Here is a 7496-nt window from a genome sequence, read left to right on the forward strand (position 1 = left end):
GTATTTTTAGTAGAGACGGGGTTTCACCATGTTGACCAGGATGGTCTCGATCTCTTGACCTCGTGATCCACCCGCCTTGGCCTCCCAAAGTACTGGGATTACAGGCATGAGCCACCGCGCCCAGCCAACCTGGGGTATTTTTAAATAAGTATCTATGAGACCTTGTAAACCAGCCCACCAGAGTTTCATCTAGAAAGTCACTGGCCGGTCCCCATGGGCGGCTGCAGCAGTGGCGTGTATCTTTCATTTGTTGCTTTAGCTGTTCATAGATGGTCTGCTTTACTGATACCAATAGCTCATGATGTTGTGACCTTCTGGCAGTCAGGCAGCCCGTATGATCAGAGGACTTGCCACTCTCTGGGCTTGCCTTTCAAATAGCTCACCATTTAAGTCCCTGTGCAGTTTCAAGACCTGAGAATGGTGGGGGATCAGTGGTAATAGAAACAGGGTCACTCAAAAACCATTTCTAGTTTGCCTGTAAAATATACAATATGTTTGTTTTGCTAACTTTTGGAGGGGTTTGGATGAGGGAGATTTTCCTTTTGAATTATATTTGGTTGGTTGAACAGGCGTGAAAATTATCATCACTTCGCAGAGCATACATCAGCTAGTGGAGAGGGAAGTGGCATGCCTTACAGGTTTGCTAAGTATAGGAGAAACCAGTCTAGAAATTACAAGTGAATAATCCCCAAAGCAGCTAATGAAGAATTGGCTATAATTCAGTTTGTTTTTTATGAAATAGATGAGTAATTGATGGTGTGACAAGTGTATTATGCTAATGGAATCATTTAATATCTTATGTTAACACCCACCTAAAAGGAATACTAAGTTAATTGATGTCTATTTAAGGAAAACCCTGTAGTGGTGTTGAATGTCAGAACTCAAGATTTGGTTGCAGCTACTCCTTCAGGCTGCCATTCCAGTTTCAATTTGACAATTTTTTCATCAGAATTGTTTAACACTTTCACTCCATTTGAAGCTTTTTTTTTTTTTTTTCCCCTGAAACTTGTATAATGGCAGGTTGAGGACTTTACAAGTGTTTATGAAGAAGTTGATGAAGAACAGTATTCGAAGCTGGTTCAGGCACGCCAGGATGATGACTGGATTGTGGACGACGGTAGGTGGGGGGATGTTGCTGCCCAGGCATTGTGTTAGGCGCCTCTTGTAGATTCTCATGTGGTGGAGTTGCTGCTTTGCCTGGGCAAATGTAAAACACTGTTAGGATCTTTGGTTTGGATTTTCCATTAATTATTTGAGGATGAAGAAGCAGAACAGTAGGATGTTTTTTTGGGGATATTTAGGATATCCTCAAGGATATAGTATGAATACCTCAGGATATAGTATGAATCCTCCAGGTAATGGCTGTGTAGAATTGGGGGGAGCTCCTTGTCTGTGGGGCCAATGCACCACACTTGGAATTAAGGAATGCCAGTTCAGGATCCATCTTTCCTGCTTTCTAATCCTATGTACGACCTTGGACAAGTCACTTGATCTCTGCATCTCAGATTCTTCATCTGTAATACGGGGATAAGAAAACTACCTTCTCCCAGAGCTGCTGTGAAGAGTGTATGAGGTTCTAGGTATGAAAATGAACTTGGTCAGTAGAAAGCACCGTACAAAGGCTGGTCCTAATGTTCCTGTGCCCCTTCTGAGAGCTCAGTGGTTCTCACTTGTAGGGTCTGACTTCTTGACCATGTGAATTCTGACCACAGGGAGCATATAGATTGTGCCTGTGACTATTTATGTTTCTACTTCTGTAATTGAATTCAGCTATATGGCCAGTTTTCCCTTGTAGACTGGGATGTCTCTGGGCTAGTGGTAATCTTGATTCTTTTACTTTTTATTCTTCTGGTAGAGTAAAATTGCTGTAAAGCATCCTATTGTGGCAGACTTTGATCTATGGGCCAAATCGTTTCCTGAGTTCACCCTGCTAGGTATAATATATATCCTTTGGTTTTTGACTCCATACCTGCTGTGTGGATGCTGTGCATTGTCTGACACCTGTGTGAACAGAATTCTGCTACACTTAAAAATAGTACAGGCCATGAAAACATATGAGCAGGTATAAAAGGTTTTTTTGGTCATGGCTAAAATATTATTGGCCACTTTTAGAAATTTGATCCCAGTATTAAATTTTGTCCCTGCAGATGGTATTGGCTATGTGGAAGATGGCCGAGAGATTTTTGATGATGACCTTGAAGATGATGCCCTTGATGCTAATGAGAAAGGTATCTACCTTTTGTTTTCCATGGTGTTGTTTTGAGATTTAAATAAATCTTTAAGATTGGAGATGACTTAGTTCCCTGATAGTTTCCTTTTGAGAGAAGGACCTACTACCGTTATTTTTAGGTACAGAATATGTCCTAATATGGAGAGAAGCATAGTTATGTGGAAAATTAAACATAAAAAGCAGAAACAACACCAGGAAATGAAGTTTTATGTCTCTATTATTCAAGGAGTTTGGTCTTCACTTATTTTGAAGTTTTCAGTCCTGTGGTCATTTAAAACTTGCTGATTTTGAGGGCTGCAACAGTGATCTCTTTTAATTCCTACTGAAGTGATGTACTTAGAATTTTAGCTCTTTGATAATTGTATAGCACAGTAACAAGGTTTAGAACTGGAGTAATCAACTTGCTTTGTATAATCGAAATTTAAAATACTATGGATGAATGTGTCAGATTGTCTTAGCTGTACAATCATTGGCAATTTTTTTTTCTTGAGTAAACAAGCCTGATTTAGTTCCTGTAAAATGAGAATGGAAAATTATCTTCAGTATTTTTTTTTTGTTTAGTTTGTTAATTAGTCTTCTACTACCAAGTGGTAGATTGGGGGTTAGCAAACTATGGCCCACTCACAACCAGTTTTTTAAAAAAACGTTTTGTCGAGATATAATTCACATGTAAAATATGCAATTCAGTGGCTTTTAATGTAGTCACAGTTTGTACAGCCATAACCACAATCAATTTTAGAACATTTTTGTTACCCCAAAAGGAAATCATGCCTGTTTTTGTGTGGCCCTCGAGCTAAGAATAGTTTTTACATTTTTAAAGGGTATTTTAAAAATAAAGAAAAAATGCAAAGAATATGTAGCTGTGTAAGACAAATTTATGTGCACGAAGCCTGTCTGGATCTTCATTTGCAGAATAACATTTTGCAGCATTAGTTTTCTCTCTCCTTCCAGCCACATACACAGAGACTTTTTTGCTCAGTGAACTTTTTGAACTTTAGCAATGACCTCCTAAGAATAAGGATACTTGACTACTTAACCATAATAACATTATCATGGTATTTTCTAATATATTGTCTATATTAAAAGTTCTCCAATTAGCCCAATAGTGTCTTTTAAAGCTATTTTTTAAAAATGCAGAATTGATTTTAGTCTTGAAGTCTCTTTAGTCTTTTTTAGTGTAGAACAGCAACACCTCCCTCCGCCCCCGGTCTCTTTTTGTGTTTCATCCCTTTTTAAAGGGATCAGGCTGGTTGTTTTGTTGAACATCCCACAATCTGAGCTTTGCCTGACTGCTTCGTTGTGCTTAGACTTGAGTTAAATATTTTGGCAACAATAAATAGTTACTTATTTTTTGAGACGGAGTCTCACTCTGTCGCCCAAGCTGGAGTTCAGTAGCACAATCTTGGCTCACTATAACCTCTGCCTCCCGGGTTTAAGCGATTCTCCTGCCTCAGCCTCCTGAGTAGCTGGGACTACAGGCATGTGCCACTGCGCCCGGCGAATTTTTTGTATTTTTAGTAGAGACAGGGTTTCACCGTGTTAGCCAGGATGGTTTCGATCTCTTGACCTTGTGATCCACCCACCTTGGCTTCCCAAAGTGCTGGGATTACAGGCGTGAGCCACTTCGCCCAGCCTGTAAATATCTATTTATATGTTTAAAATAAGTTTTGTCAACACCTACAATATAAATAAAGTTCTGTCCTTCCCACTGATCATAACAGGGGCGTATGTCACTTGTACCATTATTGTTGATACTAAGTTTGATCTTTTGGTTAAGATTATGTTTGTCAGATTTCTTGCTTATAAAGCTACTTTTTTCCCTTTTGTAGTTAATGCAAAATAGAGGGTGATAATTTGAGACCATGTGTATATCTCATTTCCCCATGAATTTTTACCCACTGCTTTTAGCATCTATTGGCGATCTTTTCCCTTCTTTTAAAAGTTATTGCTTCAGACTCATGGATTTCAAAAAGATTTACTGTTATAATTCATTAACCATTATTATCATTTTTCCTTTTTATGTTCAAATTATCGCAGATTTGGCTGGTGGGAGCCCTGTTAAGCCAGCTTCTGTGTTCTTTTGACATGGCCCCATCAGTCTTTGAGCACTTCCTTGCTTTCTGGGCCAAAAAGTTAAGATGTTCCAGGTTTAGCTTGTATTCTTCCTGTCCTAGACCTGGAACCAACCATTTCTCCCAAGAGTCCTGCTTCCTTTTAGTAGGGAATGGTATCCAGATATGGGAGATGGATGTGCTCATTGCTAGTAGGGTGTAATGGCTTCTAGGCCCTTTCAGTGAACAGAACAAGGAGGTTATATATATGTTATGAGTTCATACGGATATATTTGATTGGTTCAAATCCAACATCACTGGGCTCTTTATCTTACCAATTCTATATTTGTATCTGCCTTCACTCTCAATGAAAACCTTTGTCTTCTAAAATATACACAAAATATTATCAGAATCACTAAATGAATATGTCTATTAACAATCTTTCAAGTAAAGTTTATGATTTCTCTACAGTTTTATTTGTTCTTGGTATTTTTCCTAAGGGTCTATAGTCAGAGTATTGTGTTCAGAAGCTATGTAAAGTAATTTTTTAGTGTGTGTTGTATTAATTTACTATATAGGTTCATTTTTTGTTTGTATTCAAATTTCAGTTTTTAAAAATCCTTTTAATTTTACTTCCGAATATTGCAAAACATTTATATGATTTAAAAATCAAAATGAGTAACCTTTTTAAAATTAGTTTCCGGCTTATTACAAAATAAGCATATGTGTATTTTTTCTATGTGGGATGTTATTCATTCATTCATTCATTTGTTAGTTAAATTAGAATCTGTGAACGATCTTCCTGGTTCTGCCAACCTGTATAATTTGGTACCATTTGGTAGCATTGTGGTTAATTGTGTATTTGTAGTTTGTGTGAGTCCATGAAGAAGAGAATGAGCTCGTGTTCTACTTTCATCTCCCTGAACTGAGGAGGCCTGTGTTGAGTTATGGTTCTGTTGTTAATTGTCTGTGTCATTTTGAACTACTCCCATTACCTGTCTGGACTTGGGTTTTTGTCAGCTGCAAATTATGAGGTTGGACTGGATAGTGAGCTTCTCAAAGAAAGGACTCATGTCCTGGTAATCTCAGTGCTAATCACAGTAGTGGACACAAAGAAAGCATATAGTTTTGTTGAATAAACGAGCCATCTCTGTGTTTCTCTAGTCATATTCTCTCTTCCCAGTAATACATAAGTGAAGAGAATGGTTTGATCCAGAAGAGAGGTAGTCTTAGAAATTTTTATTTTGTGCTTTGCCACCACCATTCACCCGCAAGTCCCTACTGATTCAGTGTCCCTCACTTGGAGCCCATTAAGGTCACAAGATCTTAGGAAGGAAAACGGACTTCTGCAATGCACTTTAAAGACTTATAAGAAATTATTGAATTTTCTTAGAAATAAAAAGTCAACTCTATGGTGTGGATTTAATTCCTGGCATGTTGTTTTCAAACAGAAAAATGGCTGGGTGTGGCAGCTCACGCCTGTAATCCCAGCACTTTGGGAGGCCAAGGTGGGTGGATCACCTGAAGTCAGGAGTTAAAGATCAGCCTGGCCAACATGGTGAAACCCTGTCTCTGCTAAAAATACAAAAATTAGTTGAGTGTGGTCATGGGCATCTGTAATCCCAGCTACTCAAGAGGCTGAGGCAGGAGAATCTCTTGAACATGGGAGGCGGAGGTTGCAGTGAGCCGAGATCACACCACTGCACTCCAGCCTGGGTGACAAGGAAAAAAAACACACAGAGAAAAATATCAGCCAAGTCCCAATGAAGAAAAATCAGCAGGAAAATGCAATAAAACAGAAACACTAAATTGTGGAAGAATTTCACCTCAAATGTTTACTTGTATACATCTTTTTATCCTTCTGTATGAATCCTACTAACCTACACTGGTGAGATTAAATCCCTCTCATGAAGCCTTCCTTGCTATTCAACCTCCTGTTGACCTCCTCTTTTCATAAACTGTTAAGACCTGATTTTTATTAATTTAACATTTTGACTATTAATTATATTTTGCTTTCAAAGTGCTGCAGGTGATACAGATCTCCTGTCTCACATTTGCCACAAATATCCTACAAACCTTTTCACAATCTTAGGCACACGAAAATACTTTTTTCTTTTTTACTGTGGTAAAATGTGCATAACATAAAATTTACCACGAATGACATTTAATATATTCACAGTGTTTGCAACCATCACCATCATCTTGTTCTAGAACATTTTCATCAGCCCAAATAGAAGCCCCATACCCATTAGCAGTCACTCTCCAATCTCTCTTCCCCCAGAGCCTGACAACCATTAATCTGCTTTCTGTATTTATGAATTTGCCTATTTTTGACATTTCACATTTGATATAAATGAATCATGCAATATGTGATCTTTTGTATCTGACTTCTTTGACTTAGCATAAGATTTTCAAGTTTCACTCATGTTATAGCATGTATCAATACTTCATTCCTTTTTATTGTTGAATAATCTACTCTGTGGATGTACTACATTTTGTTTATTAGTTGATGGTCATTTGGATTGTTTCTGCCTTTTGGTTGTTGTACATAGTGCTACTATGAACATTTGTGTACAAGTTTTTGTTTGAATGCCTGGTTTCAATTTTTTAGTGTACTAACCCAGGAGTGGAATTGTGCATATGTGTTTTTATTTCCTTTTCTTTCTCTCTGTCTTTTTTTGAGACAGGTTCTTGCTCTCTTGTCTAGGCTGGAGTGCAGTGGTACCATCTCAGCTCACTGCAGCCTCTGCCTCCTGGGCCCAAGGTAGCCTCCCACCTCAGTGTTCCAAATAGCCAGGAATACAGGTACATCTCACCATGCTCAGCTAATTTTTTGTATTTTTAGTAGAGACAGGGTTTCGCCACGTTGCCCAGGCTGGTCTCAAACTCCTGGGCTCAAGCAGTCTGCCCACTTTGGCTGCAGAAAGTGTTGGGATTACAGGCATGAGCCATGGTGCCCAGTCTCTTTTCTTTCTTAAACAAAAGATAATATTGGCCAGGCGTGGTTGCTCATGCCTACAATCCCAGCACTTTGGGAGGCCGAGGTGGGAGGATCACAAGGTCAGTAGATCGAGACCATCCTGGCCAACATGGTAAAACCCCGTCTCTACTAAAAATATAAAACTTAGCTGGGCATGGTGGCACATGCCTGTAATCTCAGCTACTCGTGAGGCTGAGGCAGGAGAACGGTGTGAACCAGGGAGTCGGAGGTTGCA

The 7496-nt window shown here is 38.8% G+C and overlaps 1 protein-coding gene across 1 annotated transcript in view; it reads left to right on the forward strand.

The window, feature by feature from the left end:
* The first annotated feature begins 1005 nt into the window (after nt 1-1005).
* The window catches only part of LOC119469179 (DNA polymerase alpha catalytic subunit-like), a 29348-nt gene continuing 22857 nt past the window's right edge, over nt 1006-7496 (forward strand). The window contains exons 1-2 of the mRNA XM_037734219.1: nt 1006-1117; nt 2148-2228. The gene's annotated coding sequence lies outside the window, so the exon portion shown is untranslated. The remainder of the gene's footprint in view (nt 1118-2147; nt 2229-7496) is intronic.

This window comes from Cebus imitator, unplaced genomic scaffold (assembly GCF_001604975.1).
Source record: "Cebus imitator isolate Cc_AM_T3 unplaced genomic scaffold, Cebus_imitator-1.0 Scaffold589, whole genome shotgun sequence".
Lineage (NCBI taxonomy): Eukaryota > Metazoa > Chordata > Mammalia > Primates > Cebidae > Cebus > Cebus imitator.